The sequence below is a fragment of the Staurois parvus genome, unplaced genomic scaffold (assembly GCF_062004578.1).
Source record: "Staurois parvus isolate SC_StPar_1 unplaced genomic scaffold, SC_StPar_1.0 ptg000068l, whole genome shotgun sequence".
Lineage (NCBI taxonomy): Eukaryota > Metazoa > Chordata > Amphibia > Anura > Ranidae > Staurois > Staurois parvus.
In genome coordinates this window covers 203,682-221,852 of record NW_028317864.1, presented here as the reverse complement: position 1 = coordinate 221,852, position 18,171 = coordinate 203,682, and the positions used below count along the sequence as shown (strand labels likewise).

The 18,171-nt window shown below is 44.5% G+C and overlaps 1 protein-coding gene across 1 annotated transcript in view; it reads right to left on the bottom strand.

Annotated features, from left to right (window-relative positions):
• Positions 1-17,114, bottom strand: part of SLC27A4 (solute carrier family 27 member 4) — an 81,905-nt gene extending 64,791 nt beyond the window's left edge. Inside the window, exon 1 of the mRNA XM_089668985.1 lies at positions 16,964-17,114. The gene's annotated coding sequence lies outside the window, so the exon portion shown is untranslated. The remainder of the gene's footprint in view (positions 1-16,963) is intronic.
• Between the last annotated feature and the right edge of the window lie 1,057 nt (positions 17,115-18,171).

The window sequence follows — 18,171 nt, the reverse complement described above, 5'->3', positions numbered from 1 at the left end:
TGACATCTAAAGGGGTTTTAAAGGTTATTGTCCCCTCTGTGCACCATCAGTGCTCTGTGCCCTGTCCTGCATGTATCATGGCCAGCAGAAACCACAGTGGGTTTGGTTACAGAGGGCTATTGTCTAAGGGGGACCAGAAAATGACAATATGGTTTTGTGTTTGTGACAGTTACATTGTAGCATAGAGCACTGCGTCTCATTTTAAAGTCAATGCATTATTTGTCACCTTCCCTTCAAAAGGATCATTTATGAAACACAGAAAACTGGGGGATGGCGGATGCTGCTTTTATCAATGCCACCCGGCTTAAGCAGCCTTCTCCACCAACCTCATTCATTCCAATTTCTAAACCCAACACTTCAGAAGCCAGCCCACCAGCAGCAGATCTCAGTTTTTGGATGATAAAACATTAAACCACAACACAGTTTTGTTCATCTGGGCCTCCAGAAGTGAAATTCCAGGTCTATACATCTGCTGTGGCCATAAGAGAGGGGCCAATTTGCCCTGTTGGGGTTTTAAAGGGAAAGTAGTGTCCATCCTATGGATGTACAGTCATGTTGGTGGCTTCCCAGCTCCTTCAGAGCCTGCTCCCCACTCATGGCTCCATGTTCCCCTGGCTCCTTGATAATCCTGAGACCGCTGCAGGGGAATTCAGGATAGCAAGTGGAAGGTCAATGGTGAACTCCCATTTATCAAACTATTTGGCTATGAAGAAACCTGAAAGCAATCACCTCTGACCATTTCTTGGTTCAGAGCTGTCAGACTCCCTATGGCAACGATCGGCTAAGGAGCAGATAGGGGACTCTTGTGTCCCTGATCTGTATAGCCAAAGGTTCTTATAGATCCCTGATGTCTCAAAAAGAGTACCTTCCACAGCCTCTGTTCTGTCACGTAAGGCTATTAAGCCCTTCTGATGTCATAAAATTAAGTGATGCAAAAAAAAAAAAAAAAGTGTACTAAAAAACCCCAAAACACTAAAAAAAAAAAGAGAACTTCCGGTGGAATTGCCATGACAATCCAACCGGAAGTGGGAGCAGGTACTTGGCTTAACCAAGTAGCCTATATCCCCCTGCCCACCCCCCAAACAAAAAAGTTCTAAAAGAACTTTTCCCCTTTAGGGTGAAAACTCCTCTTTAAAATAATGCAATAGATCGGAGAATAGAAGTGTGTCTACTTAAAAGGTAAGTTCACCTTTAGTAATATGTTACACCCATATTCATTGTGTAACATGTAATTAAAGCACCTGCTGACACCCTGACCCAATCACCCACTGTGACAACGGCAAGGGATCTTCTCCCTGCACCCACCGTCACAATTCAAATAAAGAGAAGCCATGCAGGGCTCTGCCCACACAGCTTCATTATTAATTCACAGAGTTCTATGAACGAATAAACTACTACGTTCATCATTTAGGAGATATTTACATGTGAAGCAACCGATGAGGTCACCAGCACATGTGCGCTGCGTTTTCAATGGACGTCATGCCATCCGTTGAGAAGGCTGTGCCGCATAAGTGATTCCTTCGCGCATGCGTGGGAGTGACATCATCGTGGCTAGGCCATTCAAGTGACTGGAGCCGGCAAACCCGGCAGGAAGACCGGTTGAAAATGGATTCCCTGTCAGCAGTGAATGGGCGCCGCTGGAGGGATCAATTTCACAGGTAAATCTGTCACAATATGCTAGTTTTGTGATGCATAATAGCACATTGTGACTTTACCCAGCAGGGGGACCGGTTTACTACTGCTTCAAGCTGAACATTTTTGGGAGAAGAAGTACCTTTAAAACAGTGGATACAGCAGATTACTGAAGTAAATTGAAACATAAGAGATTTACTAGCTGAAAATATAAGGAAAAAAGAAAACTAATGCAGCAGCCACATATAAGAACTGATAAGCTACGATATAATATATTATTGCCTTTAACTGCTTGCTGCCCGCCCACAGTACATTTACTGCGGGAAAGCGGCACAGGCAGGCTGGATCAAGTACATGTACTGTTCCGGGTTAGGGGCTGTCACGGGTTACAGCGGAATTTTGTTAGCAGGTCCCGGACAATGATTTATGGCTGAGACCTGCTGATTGACTGTAGCCAATCACAGCACAGAGCCCTGTGTTTACTAACACACAGGATTCTGTACACAGATCAGCGACCTGGCTGTTTCTTCTCCCTGCAAAGCAGGGAGAAAAAACAGCCCGATCTTTAAGTAAAAGCAGCACATATTACACTTGTTAGGCACAGTTAAGCCTTTGATTGCCCCTTGCTGTTAACCCCTTCCCGGCCAGTGTCATTAGTACAGTATTAGCACTGACTACTGTATTAGGCTACGTTCACACTAGCCTTGTGTGCAGGTGGCAGAGAGGCGTTTGGGAAGCGTTTTTACCGCTTCCCAAACGCCTCTGCCAATTCTGCACATTACAGCACATGGTGCTGTTCTAACGGGAGCGTTTGCGTCGCGTCGCGGCAAAACGGACGCCTCTGGACGAGTCAGGAGGCTTTGAAGCCTCCTATTCTCGTCTATGGTGCCGCTCCGCAAACGCCCAGCCGGCGTTTGCGGTGCGGTTGCGATGCGGTTGCGGGGCGTTTGCGGAGCGGTAACACCACTCAAACTGCATTATAGGCGTTTGTGGGGCGTTATTAACGCTCGGCAAACGCCTAGCAACCGCCGCTAAACCGCGCATGCGGCGTTTGTGGAGCGTTTGCCGAGCGTTAAAAAACGCTCCGCAAACGCCGGACCAACGCTTGCCAAACGCTATAGGGGCGTTTGGCAAGCGTTGGCAAAACAGCCTAGTGTGAACGAGCCCTTAGTGTCATTATTGATGTCAGTGTCAGTCAATTAGTGTACCTCCCAGGCAGCGTCAGTAAGCGCCAGATTGTTTGCCACACTATCACAGTCCCATTATAAATCACTGCCATTACCAGTATCACGTCATAGCTGTGTAAATTCCAGTACCATAGTTTGTAGTCGCTATAACTTTCACACAAACCAATCAATATACACTTATTGGGATTTTTTTTCACCAAAGAAATGTAGCAGAATACATTTTGTCCTAAATTTATGAAGAAATTTGATTTTATTGGATATGTTTTATCAGAAAGTAGAAAATATAATTTTGTTTTCAAAATTTTGTATTTTTTTTGTTTATATAATAAAAAATAAAAATCCCAGTGGTGATCAAATAGCTTCAAAAGAAAGCTTTAATTGTAAGAAGAAAATGATATAAATTTAGTTTGGGTACAGTGTAGCATGACTGAGCAACAGAGCAGTACTGAATAGCAAAAAAATGTTCCAGTCATAAGGGGGGGGGGTAAAATCTTCTGGAGGTCAAGTGTTTAATGGAGATTTCTGTTTACAAAATTTTTTTTTCCTCTCTCCTTCGACTACAAAAAGGGTTCATTAATACTTGTTAAATGTATTTTATCAGATAAAACCCTGGGATAGAAGTGATTAAAAATACATGTTATAACTGGTAAACACTTGGTACTATTTTTAGCCAGTGCTGCAGATGACGGTGAGCGGCTTCTCAAAAAAACTAGGCGAGGGTTCAACGTGGCTCTGCGCTGTGTGACAAAATTGTGAAATCCGCAGACTGAGGTTAATGAATCAGAGCCCAGGGGTCACGCTGTAACAGGCCGTCACTTGGGGTAACTAGGGGAGAGGTGAGAACATGAAACACGAAGACTAGGAAGACACAGATGTCATAGGAATCTCTCAGCTCAGGTCACTGCAGGACAAAACTCGCCTATGTTCCATTATTACACGCTGAACTCCAGTACACAATGATCGGGCACAGTGGTTCTAGATCTGAAGAGGTTAATCCTAAGTATTTGGGGCCAATGACCTGTGCTACAAAAGAGATCTGGACTTAAGATCACAATCTCATTGAACCTTATTAGCACAACTCCCTGTGTCAAGGAGGATGAACACCTACCAAGGTCGTAATCTAATTTATTTGTGGAATTCCGATACCATTGCATTAACCAATCAACGGGAATGTCCAGCAATCACAGTATGATGATAAAGCATTGCAAAGGACAGTTTTTAAGAGACGAAAATGTATAGAGATTGCTGTGGAGGTCTGTCAGTTTGCTGTCAAGCTGGCCATACATCTTTCAATCTCGAAAATTATGCAGTGGCCCCACCTCGACAATTGACTCAATTTGTACTTAGGTACACTCAAAAGCCTTGTGTACACATGAACTCCCCTAGACATTTAGCTCTGCTTGCAGCAAAAAAATACTAAACACAGCAAAAACACATGTAGACTCGGTGCCGCATTTATTTATTTGATTGACCAGATTATTTTCCATTGACATGAATAAACACCCAATCACTAAACGTGGCTACTGCTTAGACACTTTTAGATGCATTTACATGTGTTTTTACTGCGTTTAGTATTTTTGGCAAAAACATTCCTCTCCTGAATGCGATTCTTCTGGATTCAGGAGAGGAACGTTTAATTGCCCCTAAACTCTGCTGCTCCACTGTGTATTTGGACACATAGGCTTCCACTGAGTTGAGTTCAGGGGCTTTGGCAAAAAAAAAAAAAACACCAAAAGCTCCTAAACTAACGTTTATAAGCAGCATAGTTACATAGTCTAGCTGAAAAAAGACAAAAGTCCACCCAGTTCAACCATTAAAAAAAAAAAAAAGTTATAGTCCTATACCCACAGTTGATCCAGAGGAAGGCAAAAAAACCCAGCAAAGCATAATCCAATTTGCTCCTGCAGGGAAACAAATTCCTTCCTGATCCCCCGAGAGGCAATTAGATATTCCCTGGATCAACTTTTTGTTAGTATCCAGTTACATTCTGTGTATCTAAGTAAGAATCCAGGCCTTTTTAAAGCAATCCACTGAGCTGGCCAGAACCAACTCTTGAAGGAGTCCATAACACATTTTCACAGCTCTCACTGTGAAGAAACCTTTCCGTGTTTAGAGATTACATTTCTTTTCCTCCTGACGTAAAGAGTGCCCCCTTGTCCTCTGTGATGACCTCAGGGTGAATAGCTCTACACCGAGTTCACTATATGAACCACTGATGTATTTATACATGTTGATCATATCCCCCCTTAATCTCCTCTTCTCAAGAGAGAATAAATTCAGTTCTTCTAATCTTTCCTCATAGCTGAGCTCCTCCATGCCTCTTATCAGTTTGGTTGCCCTTCTCTGTACTTTCTCCAGTTCCCCAATGTTCTTTTTGTGAATTGGTGCCCAAAATTGAACTGCATATTCCAGATGAGGTCTTACTAATGATTAGTACCGGGGTAATATGATATCTCTCTCTGGAGTCTATACCTCTTTTAATACAAGAGAGGATTTTGCTCGCTTTAGAAACCTCAGCTTGGCATTGCATGCCATTATTAAGCTTGTGATCTACCAGAACCCCCAGATCCTTCTCCACCATTGATTCCCCCACTTGTAACCCCCTAGTATGTATGATGCATGCATATTCTTAGCCCCCAAGTGCATCACCTTACATTTATCAACATTAAACCTCATTTGCCACATAGTTGCCCAATTACACAGTTAAGTGTACATGAGGCCTAATACTAAAGGATCTTAAAGCACATCTTCACCTCTCACCACACCTCCTTTGTGCAAATTGGCCTCTTTTTTTTGAAAACCCCCTGGCCCACCCCCATGCACATTAGTCGCCTAGGACTAGGTGAATAACATGCATTTTGCCCTGTGTGCCTCCTGAGATATGCATGTCACATATCGCAGGAGGCATAGTCCCTTATCAAGAAAGGAGGGGGTGGGGCCAGGCAGCGCATCATGAGGAAGCTACTGGCTGAATCCAGAAGAGCCAGTAGCTTCCCGATGAGGTAACCAAAGAAGATGGCGGTACGGGACTGAGCGGGAAGGCAGAAAAAAAAAAAAAAAAAAAAAAGCAGATCTCAGCAGGTCAACGCTGGATCCACTGGGAGGGTGAGCACTTAAATGTGCAGGACCCGCAACAAGGTAAGCGAAAGTTAAAAAATGGAGGGGTGGAGATCCGCTTTAAGATGGTATTAAAACCAAATATTTATTATATTGCAGCTTACCAATTCTTAGATGTGATGACTGCATTAGGTTTCTCTTTAAAGCGCTTTTATTTTTACCTGGTGATCCAGCCAAAAAGTCTATTTTCAACCGAACAAGCTATCCTGCAGATGTAGCAATTAGAGAGTTGGGACAAACCATTTACCACTCACAGGGGTGCTTACAATGGTCAGCTTTTATTTATGTAAAGCCTTTTATCCAAAAGGAACTAAACTATTTACTTTAACTGCTTAAAGCAGTAGTAAATCACAAAAAAAAAAAAAAAAAAAAAAAAACCTTCCCCTGCAAAACAGTAGCATAATGTGCTAGTATGCATCGCATACCATGACATCACCAGCTGCTACTATAGTAAACATCTGCTAAAAGGTGAACATTTAGGAGATATTTACTGGACCTACAGGTAAGCATTGTTAGGCTTACCTGTAGGTTCAAGAAAGCAATGGGGCTTTATTACCACTTTAAAACATATTAGCTAGAGTTTAGCTTCAATGTGTTAGTGTATCTAAACCTGCTAGAGCATCCAACACTCCCCTATCCCCAGACTGAAAATGCTGCTGTCCAAAAAGGTATCTCTGCTGCTCCTTCATCCAGTGTGGGTGCGCTCTAATAAAGGTGGTGTGTAACTGGCCAGATCACCAGGTGAAAATAGAGGGGAAAAAAAGACTAAAAAAAAAAGGAAAACTAATACAACCACCACATCTTATGATTGGTAAGCTGCAATATATACATTTTTTTTTATTTAATACTACTTTAACCGCCTCCTGCCCGCCATATAAAGTAATGACGAGAAGGCGGGTCTCTAGTTCAGGGAGGACGTCATCCCACTAACTGCGATTGGCGGTGCGCTGTGTCCCTGGAACACAGCAGATCACAGATCAGCGGAAGGAAGCGATGACGTTGGCTCTGTCACGTGATCAGCTGTGTCCAATCACAACTGATAACATGTAAATAGGAAATGCTGGCTATCAGCAGTCCTCTCCTCCCGCTGACAGCTTGTGACAGGAGAGGAGAGCCGGTAATCATTACTCAGAGCGGACATCTACACTGATGATCAGTGCCCTGATGATCAGTGTACCCCATCAGTGTCACCTATCAGTGCTCATCAATGCCACTTGTAAATGCCCATCAATGCCACATATCAGTGCCCATCAGAGGAGCCTTTCAGTGCCAATTAGTGCCATATATGAGTGCTGCCTTTCAGTGCCCATCAGTGATGCCGGTCAATGCCCACAATTGATGTCTGTCCATGCCCATCAGTGCCGCCTATCAGTGCCCATCACTGCAGCCTCATTAGTGCACATCAGTGAAGGAGAAAAATTACTTATTTACAAATTTTATAACAGAAACTAAGAAAATTTTTTTTTAACATTTTCAGTCTTTTTTAGTTTGTTTAGCAAAAAAAAACCCAAAACACCCCAGTGGTAATTAACTTCTTCCCTACTGTGCTATAGCCGAAAGACGGCTACAGTGCGATTGTCCAGTTCTGGGACAACGTTCATGGACGTCATTCCAGAACACGCTCCCTGCGCCGCTGGTGATCGCTGTGTCCTACGGACACAGCTGATCACGTGATACGGTAAACGGCCAATCCCAGCAGCCTTTTACCACGTGATCAGCTATGTCCAATGACACAGCAGATCACCAAGTAAATACAGTTGCCGGTTATCGGCTGCACTTTCCTCACACTGTCACAGCATGAGGAAAGTACTACCGATAACCGGCAATTGTCAGAGAAATGATGGGCACTGATGATCAGTGCCGCCCACCTGTGCCCTGCAGTGCCTAGCAGTACCACCCACCTGTGCCCTGCAGTGCCTAGCACTACCACCCACCTGTGCCCAGCAGTACCTCCCATCAGTGCCACCTATCCGTGCCCATAAATGCTGCCCATCAGTGCAGCCTCATCAACGCACATCAGTGAAGGAGAAAAATTACCTGTTTGCAAAATTTTATAATAGAAACAAAAGAAAACTTTTTTTTTTCACTTTTTTTGCTCTTTTTTTGTTTATAGCGCAGAAAATAAAACACCCAGCAGCGATTAAATACCACCAAAAGAAAGCTCTACTTGTGTGAAGAAAAATTATAAAAATTTCATATGGGTACAGTGTTGCATGACCGTGCAATTGTCATTCAAAATGTGACAGCGCTGAAAGCTAAAAATTGGCCTGGGCAGAAAGGGGGTATAAGTGTCCAGTAGGCAAATGGTTAAATACCACCAAAAGAAAGCTCTGTCTCAAAAAAAAATAACAATTTTGTTTGGGTACAGTGGTGCATGGCCGCGCAATTGTCATTGAAAGTGCAACAGCGCTGAAAGCTGTAAATTGGCCTGGGCAGGAAGGGGGTATAAGTCCCCGGTAGGCAAGGGGTTAAGAAGAGAAAAATCAGATTGGAAGATGTATCGCCAGCTTTGAAGCTTGTAATTGTTGAGTGGTCAATGAAGAGTCATAGAATTGGCTGTGTATGATCAATTGACAATTACTGACTCCAAAGCTGGTCAATCAAGTCAGACTTGCTACTGTTCTGGGGTTAGAATTTTCAGCTGCTTTTTAGGTAATTGTTAGAAGAGACAATCAGAAAAAAAAAGCTGCAATTCATAAATGACGACACACAATGGAGCAGACCATGAACAGATCACAGCAGATGTACTGTAGATTTTGCAGCTGGTCTAGAAAACGGAGCTTCCCATAGTCGCAAGTCCATCTTGGGAACGAGCAAGAGAAGGTTGCCATGTTCTATATATGGGACTGGAGAATTAATGTGGCCACCCTCTAAAAGAAACAAAATAGAGAAAAAAAAAAAAAGAAATATGGAGGAGGCCAAGTGCAATGGAACATACTTTTTTGAGTTAAAGTGTGACTAAACCCAGGACCCTGCATTCACTATATCCGGTCTCCCACAGTACACAGAACATGGAAGTGCAATTATTTTAGTAAATATAACTTACTATATACCTTTTCTCATCAGCAGTATATAGCAGTCTTATGACTTCTATCAGTGCCCAGCAGAGCACTGGTTAAAGTTTGTAGGAGTTTTCATTCTCCTCCAACTGTCTTTTGAGGCTGCCTAACCCCTGACCCTCTGTCTGGACAGTGCTGATCAAATGCATCCTCCCAAAGGAAAAAAAAAAAAAATTCTCTAGCCATACACTCTAAACTGAGCGTGTGCTGAGTGACTCCTAGAGCTCTGTATGATCACCAGATGGATTGGGGACAGTAGAAGGGGAGGATCAGAGACGACCAGATCAAATAGCCTTTTTACACAATGCAGAGGATTAACCCCTTAGGTTCCACAGTGGGTATAACAAGCATGCTTTACTGCATATACAGACTGATTTTACTGTTGTGAGTTTAGTAACACTTTAAGAATACATATATTTTTTAAAACCAGGCAAAGTTTAGTGTTACTTTGAGGGTCCCTGCACACTAGGCGGCTGAAAAAAATGCCAGATCCTCTGTAGAAATAGCAGCATAAAAAATGCTTATAGTTGTTCATATTGCACAATAGTCTATGTACATTTATGGGCATTTGATTTTATAAGCGTTTCCTTTTTTTTTTTTCCCCAAACACATTCCCCTTTGCTCATTTTTCACTATAATCAATGTACACTTAAAAACGCTGAATGCTTCTAAACGCCGCGTTTATGCGCTTCAAGTGTTTTTTCAGCCTGAAACCGATCCTCTGAAAAAATGCCTGTAAATGCCCAAATGGGCTAACATACAGCTGCTTATACAGGCCGAGGTTGCATTCACACAAAGGCATTTTAAATTGCAGTCAGAATCGTTGCAATTTTGCCCACAATTTCAAAACTCTTGCTAAAATTACTATTCATTTTAATGGCACCTAAAACCGCAGTATGGTTCTTGCGCAACTATTGCGGGATAAATCATGCTACAACTGCAGTGAACCACATCGTGCAAAGCTTGTCACCCAAAAGAAGTTCTTGGACTTCTGAATTTAAAAACACCCATGCGTGAATGTAGTCTGAAGAAAAAAATGCCAAGAGCCCGTAGAAGCAGCATTTTTTAGGTCCAGTGTGCAAGTCGGTGTCATCACGCTCTCCACTTCGTCCAATCAGAGAATGCTTTCCATTCATTCAGAAAATGCAAAGTAATCTCTGAATGGTGCCTGGGCCGACAGGCCGACCTCCTGTGTTCAAAATACAGAAGGACAGCTGCTCAGCATGAGATAGGGAAACAAGTGGAGATCACTAGAGTAGTGGGGGCAGTGATTTCCAGCTTTCAGGAGCATTGGACAGGTATGATATATACATAGTTACATCAGTCCAAACTGGTTCCATGTAACTATGTAACAATATCCATACCTGGAATTCTTCTTCTAGGACAAGCAGGTGCCTCTACTCAGATCCCAGGAACACGGCTCCCCTAAACCTTTGCACAGGATGTCAGATGGAAGATCTGACAACCGTGCAATCATTCCGCAGATCCGTCGTGACACATGCTGCTGACTGAGCAAGTGTATTGTGCATCTATTATAATAACTCCAAATGTGTTCATATCATGCACAAACTATCCTCTAATGCAGGGGTCCTCAAACTTTATAAACAGGGGGCCAAGTTCATGGAACTTCACACCGTTGGGGGGGCCGGACTATAGTTTGAAAAAAAATATGAACAAATTCCTATGCACACCGCACATATCTGATTTGTAGTGAAAAAAACTGGAAAAAACAATACAATATTTAAAATGTGCTGTAAGGCACTGGACACTGCAATGCACTGGACACCACAGTACACTGCAATGCACTGATACACTGGACACCGCAGTACACTGTAACACACTGGACACCACAATGCACTGGACACCGTAACGCGCTGCACTCTGGCTACACTGGACACCGTAACGCGCTGCACTCTGGCTACACTGGACACCGTAACGCGCTGCACTCTGGCTACACTGGACACCGTAACGCGCTGCACTCTGGCTACACTGGACACCGTAACGCGCTGCACTCTGGCTACACTGGACACCGTAACGCGCTGCACTCTGGCTACACTGGACACCGTAACGCGCTGCACTCTGGCTACACTGGACACCGTAACGCGCTGCACTCTGGCTACACTGGACACCGTAACGCGCTGCACTCTGGCTACACTGGACACCGTAACGCGCTGCACTCTGGCTACACTGGACACCGTAACGCGCTGCACTCTGGCTACACTGGACACCGTAACGCGCTGCACTCTGGCTACACTGGACACTGTAACGCGCTGCACTCTGGTACACCGCAGTGTACTGTACTCTGCAACACACTTGACACTGATACACTTGACACCGCAATGCACTGTACCTGATGTGCTCTCCTCCTCTCCTGTTGCTCCTCTGGCTAAGGCAGGTGAAATCTGGGGTCTCCAGGCTGCCGCTCACTGGGTCCTCGCAGTTGAGGACCCAGTGAACAGCCTAGCTATTAGCTGGCTGGCGCCGGGTTTTTTTTCCCCGATTTTCTTTTTCTCTCTCTCGGCTGGCCGGATTAATGTCTTTGGCGGGCTGCATCCGGCCCCCAGTTTGAGAACCCCTGCTCTAATGCAGTGGTTGTTGACTTAGATGATATAGGGGGCCTCAACTACAGCGCCTGATGCCACATAACATACAATATATAATGTTACAAGACTTTCATAGAATGCAGACTTACTAGAAATGGTCGGAGACTGGGGACATGCCACAGGTATGCTTTAAGAGACTGGAGACCTGTATGCAGCTAAGCTGTAAAAAGACTGGAGACACGTTACATGAGACTGCTAGGAATCATTGCTATTACAGTCCAGCTACTGGCTGCCAGGGTCCAAGGGCCACATAACAAGCACAAAAAGGCCAACTGTGGCCTTCAGGCAACAGGTTGGGCACCAGAGCTCCAAAGTCTATAGCCAGCCTTGGACTCATACCATCAGCTATGTCTGTCTGAATAGCCAAGTATTGTGAGTTATGTCCTGTGTCACCTACAGGTCTTCCACAAATGGGTTTGGATGCTCACTTGCCATGCTCCTGCATGGACAGTCTGGAGCTTGCCCCTTCCCCCCCCCCCCCCCCCTCCATCTCCAAAGACCCAAACATGCAATTCAACTTGATAAAAATGTGTATGTTTGTAAAATAAATAAAAGCAGTTACCATTATTCAAGCCGACGGAACAAGCTTGCACGGCCAGCAGCTGTATTGTCTCTTGGCACTAATGGAAGCACACGCAGAGCCCTTATGGAAATAGAACAACGAAGCATGATAACAAAAATGCAATTTTATTTGTCACTGGAATACAGTGAGGTACTCTATGTACAAGACACATCCTGGTTGGGCATTGCTCCATAAAGCAATGCTAACACGCCAAACAAACCGATAGACTCTGCCAACTGCAGGAGCGGGATCCATGATCGCTGAAGATCACACCTGGAGATCTCACCACTAGAATCCCAAAAGATAACAAAATTTCTGCTAACTAAACACACAGCTGTCCACCCAAAAGCACAAAATCAGTTTTGGATAGTCTGACCCTTTAGGAAACCCAATCTAGCCATTTGGAAGTTGGCAAGGGATTATAAATAGACAACGGACCACTTTATCATGCCACTGACAATGCTGTCAGTTGATATCTATACTGTGCAATGACATGGTCCTGTCTATCGTACATGAAAAGCATAGCTGGAGTACATAGAGCAGGACGAGGAAACTAGAAATGGTTCTAGGCCAATCTTTTAGCTGTTACGATGAACCGGCCAACATCTGCTAAGTGGATGGCCTTGTCAGCCGCCTTCTCTCCCACATCCATCCTCTGGAAAAAAAAATCAATAGAGTGGGAAGAAAAATTGTCGGTGATTGCATCCAATCCAATAAGCGCAGTGGGAGATCCCTTCATCCGCACTGTGAGGCTGGGGAAATATGTTCAGTTATTTCCATTCAGCCTGCAAGTTGAATGAAAATAATCTGTTTATATACCCAGCCTAACCCATTTGTCCAAAAGAAAGCATTATGATAGTAGCCTAAAGGTATATTATATCCAAAAACCCATTCCAGGCTTCCTTCAAGAACAGAAACTGGCTCAAACCACACCCAGTGGACCGCATTACCGTTGTAATGATCCAGGATGGGTGTCCAGGGAAACTCTCTGATTGGCTGATAAGGCGGAGCCAGCCAATCCATAGTTCTTCATGAACAAGGTGGATGAGGGCAAAAATTCAGCGTTGTTTTAATGGTTATAGGGGAAGTTCACCCTTCAAAAAAAAAGTATATATATATATATATATATATATATATATATATATATATAAAATGTATTAGTAATAATATTATTAAATGCAGGTTTTTGCAGGTTAAAATAAAATTTGCATTTTTTACATTAATTTTTATTTTAGGAGCCTGTAAAGCATAGCACCCACAATCAGCAGACTGCGGGTGCAATCTCAGGCTCCTGCAGACTGTAGGTATATCTGTTTGCTCATACCTCGCACGGGCAGGCAGTTACTGAATGACAGGAAGACTCAATGAACTACCTAGAGCCCTCACTAGTGCCCTGGTAGTTCGTTGAGAACTACAAGCCGCAAAGGCTGTCGGTAGTTGTAGTTAATTCATTCAGATCTCTGTGAATGAATGACGCAGCCATGTGGGAGGAGCCCCACACGGGTGTGTTCTTTTTAAATTGTGACAGTGTGTGAAGGGAGAAAATCCCCAGCCCACTGTCATAAAGGGAGGGATGATTGGCAAGAGGCTGCAGGAGTGGGAACATGTTACACGTTCCACCCTAAAAATGGGTGGAACGTGTAACATGTTCCAAAAGGTGAGTTTATACTTTAGGGCCGGTTCACACTATAGAAACGCTGTTCAAATGCGTTTCCGCATGCACGTTTTTGACGCGTTCTGGTGTGTTTTTAATGCGTTTTTCACATATTCCAGTACTTTCTTTATGCATTCCAGTTCATTTTCCCCCCCTTTCTTCAATTTAAATAGGGACATGTGCGTTCCAATGTGGTTTTGGTGCGTTTTTGATGTGTTTTACCACGTTCCAGTACAGTTCTGTGCAGGTTCTACTTTTTTTTCTGCAACCGGAACGCAACTGCAAGCACTGATTAGAACTATGACATTGACAACATATAGCCTACTTTCTGTGCGTTTTGGATGCAGAAAAAAAAAGCAAATGAAACGCATGAAGTGTGAACTGGCCCCTGTACATACAGGTATTCAGCCTGTTGCAAAGGACCCTTGTGCTCCATTCTGCTCTATGGGCGACTGGGAGTAAAGGGACTCTGCTGTCCGTTTACACCCAACTACCTTTCAATCCAATCTGCCTAGACGGAAGGGGAAATATCTCCTTACGTTTTATATTTTAGCAGACCGGATCAGATTGGAGCTACGCCCTTTTACATGAAGGGTCTGATCAGGTCCACCTGTCAGTTTTTCAAGTGGACCTAACTGGACAGTCCAATTACCCCTACGGATCTGTGGGTGTAAACAGACTTGGGTACAAATGACTTTCACAGTAGTAATGTGCATTATATAACACGGCTCACAAAGCATATTATGGTGTGAAGGCCTACCAATGTGTTCACTGTCTGCTGTGTTGTTGACCATCAGGTTGATCTCTCCTTCTTCTTATCCCAAATGTATCTTTTTTTTTTTTTTTATATGTACTTAGAGATCATCTAATAATTATTAACTGGGATCCTGAGAATGGCATCTTTAGCCCTTTCACTGCGAGAGACATTTTTGCATTTCTTCTTTGCACACACGTTTAAAAAAAAAATCATTTTAGGCCTGAAGATTACACAAAACCCCCAAACATGATATACTTTCTGACACCCTGGAGAATAAAATAGTGGTAGTTCCAATTTCTTATGTCGCACGATATTATGTCAGACTAAAGTAAATTTTAGAGCAAACAAACGCAAAAAATTAACCAAATTTTTCGTAACATATAGAAGACGAGGTTGTGCCAAGTAAATAGCTACCCAACATGCCAAACATAAATTTGTGTGCACCAATGAAATGGTGACAAACCTCAGTACCCTATATTTTCTATAGACGATGATTCAAAAGCCCCTATAGGTTGTCAGTTTAGTGTTACAGAGGAGGTCTGGTGCGAGAATTATTACTCTCGTCCCAGCATGTGCAGCCATATGTAACATGTATATCGCAATCTATGTTTTTCACGTGTAGGCGCCCTGACGTGACTGTTTACATTCGTACGTGTGCATTTTTCAGGGGGGGAGATGTTACGTGATTGGATATAAATCTATTTTTTTACAAAAAAAATATTTTTTTTTACCTAACTTTTCATTAAACGGGGCACTGGAAACGAAAGCTATGGAATCAATCAGCAGCAGCGGAGCCGCCTGACTGCTTCCACTTGACAAGCAGGAGTCTGCCTGTCAGTTTTACACACAATCCTGGTGCTACTAGACAAAAGTGCTAACCACTTAGCCACTGTGGAGTTAGTAAAAACCAAACACCTGTACTCACCTCAGTGCTGCAGCTGTCCCCTACTTGTTCTAGAACTGAGTGATCACATGATCGCTGAACACTCCGTTCTTAGTCAGCTCTGAGCGGTAATCAGTGACTGTCAATCATCGCTCTCCACTTAGCCCCTTTAGCACTCACTGGAGCCCCGGCTTGGAGAGGGGGCAGGAGTGACTGGCTCAGACTCCCAGCCACGTGCTGAGAGCTGGAGCAAGCTGTTGACCAGGCAGTCAGGTGAATCCCGACAATATAGTTGGAATCCTTCCAAAGCCTGGAGTGACTGTCTGTCAATTAATGGGTTTTAGCCCGCTGTCAGCTGATTCTGGGTCATAGGAGTGCAAACTGACCAAAAGAGAAGAAGTATACCCAAAAAAGTTGTAGCCTTACTTCTCCTTTAACTCAGTGTTCAGCAACAGTTTCAAGTGTACCACACTCTTCCTCAAGCCATTACCACAGCACACTGGAAACCTGCTGAATGCTGCGTATGGAGCCAAGTCTGAAAAGCACTGAACATGTTGGAATACAAAGATAAACTGTTTTTGCATATGAAAAGTATTACATCCCTTTTATTGGATATATATAATAGTGGAGAGAATGGAGCCTGCTTGATGTATACACTCCTGTTAAAGATTTTGATTGATACAGCTCACCCAAAAAGCAGTGTGCGTGTGTGATAGAGATATATATATATATCTCATACAGTGATTATACTGTATATTACTATGGAGTGCTATATACATAAGACTGTGGATACAGGGCAGTATGTAGGAAGCAGATCCTGATGAATGGTGTGTGCAGATGTCAGTATGGACAATATACACATATAACTGGTATTTATATGATCAGTATATAGGAGGATCTGTGTGTATAGGACAGTATAGAGGAGACAGCCCCTGATGAATGGTGTGTGTAGATTACAGTACATATACTACATAGTATATGCTGAATATTTTCAGTATGTTGGACTGGTGTATACTAAGAATATGTGGAGGTCCAGACACTGATAAATGGTGTGCGTGTGTATGTCAGTATATTTGATATATGTATATGATGACTGATCGATAGATAGATATATATATATATATACACACTCACACACAACTGATCTGATCAGTATGGATGATCTATGTATATAGGACAGTATGGAGGGGACAGACCCTGATGAATGTTGTGTGATCAGTACAGATGATAGATATATACACATATATGTGGGTGATGTGATGAGTATGGAGGATGTATTCTATGTATAGGGATGATATGAGTGCCATACACTGGGGTTATCCCCAATCATTGTGCTGTGCCCTGGAAGGACCCACTGTATACAGGAAGACGGACACAGTATACAGGACACACAGTGTACAGGATGACACACTCACACAGTATATACAGGAGCACACAGTATACAGGCAGCACACAATCACTTTCAAGCTGCTGTGCCCGGCGGTGACAATGTCCCGGCCACAAACTAACCTGCTATACCCAGTACACACTTCCCTCCGACGCTGCCTCCTCCGTCCTCCCCGGGCTCCGCTCACCCCGGTGTGTAGACTTTCCGGGAGCGCCCTGTCATGCGGCTGCTAAGCCCCGCCCCCTCCCGGCTGTGTGCGCAGCACAGAGGAATCCCGGAGAATGTAGTCAACAGCCCCCCCTGTTCTTTAGCTGTACTACCAATATTTGCCGCTGGGCGCCGCTGTTGAGCCGAATGTGGTGGTTTACACAGTAGTGTAGAATGTCAGTCACGTGACTGAGCTGAGCTGTGACGCGTCACCGTACCATGTGAGCGGGAAAATGTAAATACACCGAGAGAACTGTGTGGGCGGTGACTATGGAGAGAGGGGAGGGCTCAGCCCACAAAATGAGCTCTGCCCAGCTCTGTGTGTGCATACCTTCCCATGATCCTTTACTGTGTGCTACACCACCATTGCTTGTTGTCTGTGTTCCATCCCCCACCATCTTCAGTCATATGTTTTCCTCAAACACCAGTCCCACCATCTCCAACCTCCGCTCTCCCGCCCCATCACCACCGACTTTTGCCATAGGTTCTTCCCCGCCAACTGTGTCATAGGCTCTCCCCCACCACCACTGCCATCCTGCGTCACAGGTTCTCCCCCGCCACTGCCATCCTGCGTCACAGGCTCTCCCCCGCCACTGCCATCCTGCGTCACAGGCTCTCCCCCGCCACTGCCATCCTGCGTCACAGGCTCTCCCCCGCCACTGCCATCCTGCGTCACAGGCTCTCCCCCGCCACCACTGCCATCATGCGTCATAGGCTCTCCCCCGCCACTGCCATCCTGCGTCATAGGCTCTCCCCCACCATTGCCAACCTGCGTCATAGGCTCTCCCCCACCACCACTGCCATCCTGCGTCATAGGTTCTTCCCTGCCAACGCCATCCTGCGTCATAGGCTCTCCCCCACCGCCACTGCCATCCTGCGTCATAGGTTCTCCCCCGCCACTGCCATCCTGCGTGACAGGTTCTCCCCCGCCACTGCCATCCTGCGTCACAGGTTTTCCCCCGCCACTGCCATCATGCGTCATAGGCTCTCCCCCACCACCACTGCCATTATGCGTCATAGGCTCTCCCCCACCACCACTGCCATCATGCGTCATAGGCTCTCCCCCACCATTGCCAACCTGTGTCATAGGCTCTCCCCCACCACCACTGCCATCATGCGTCAT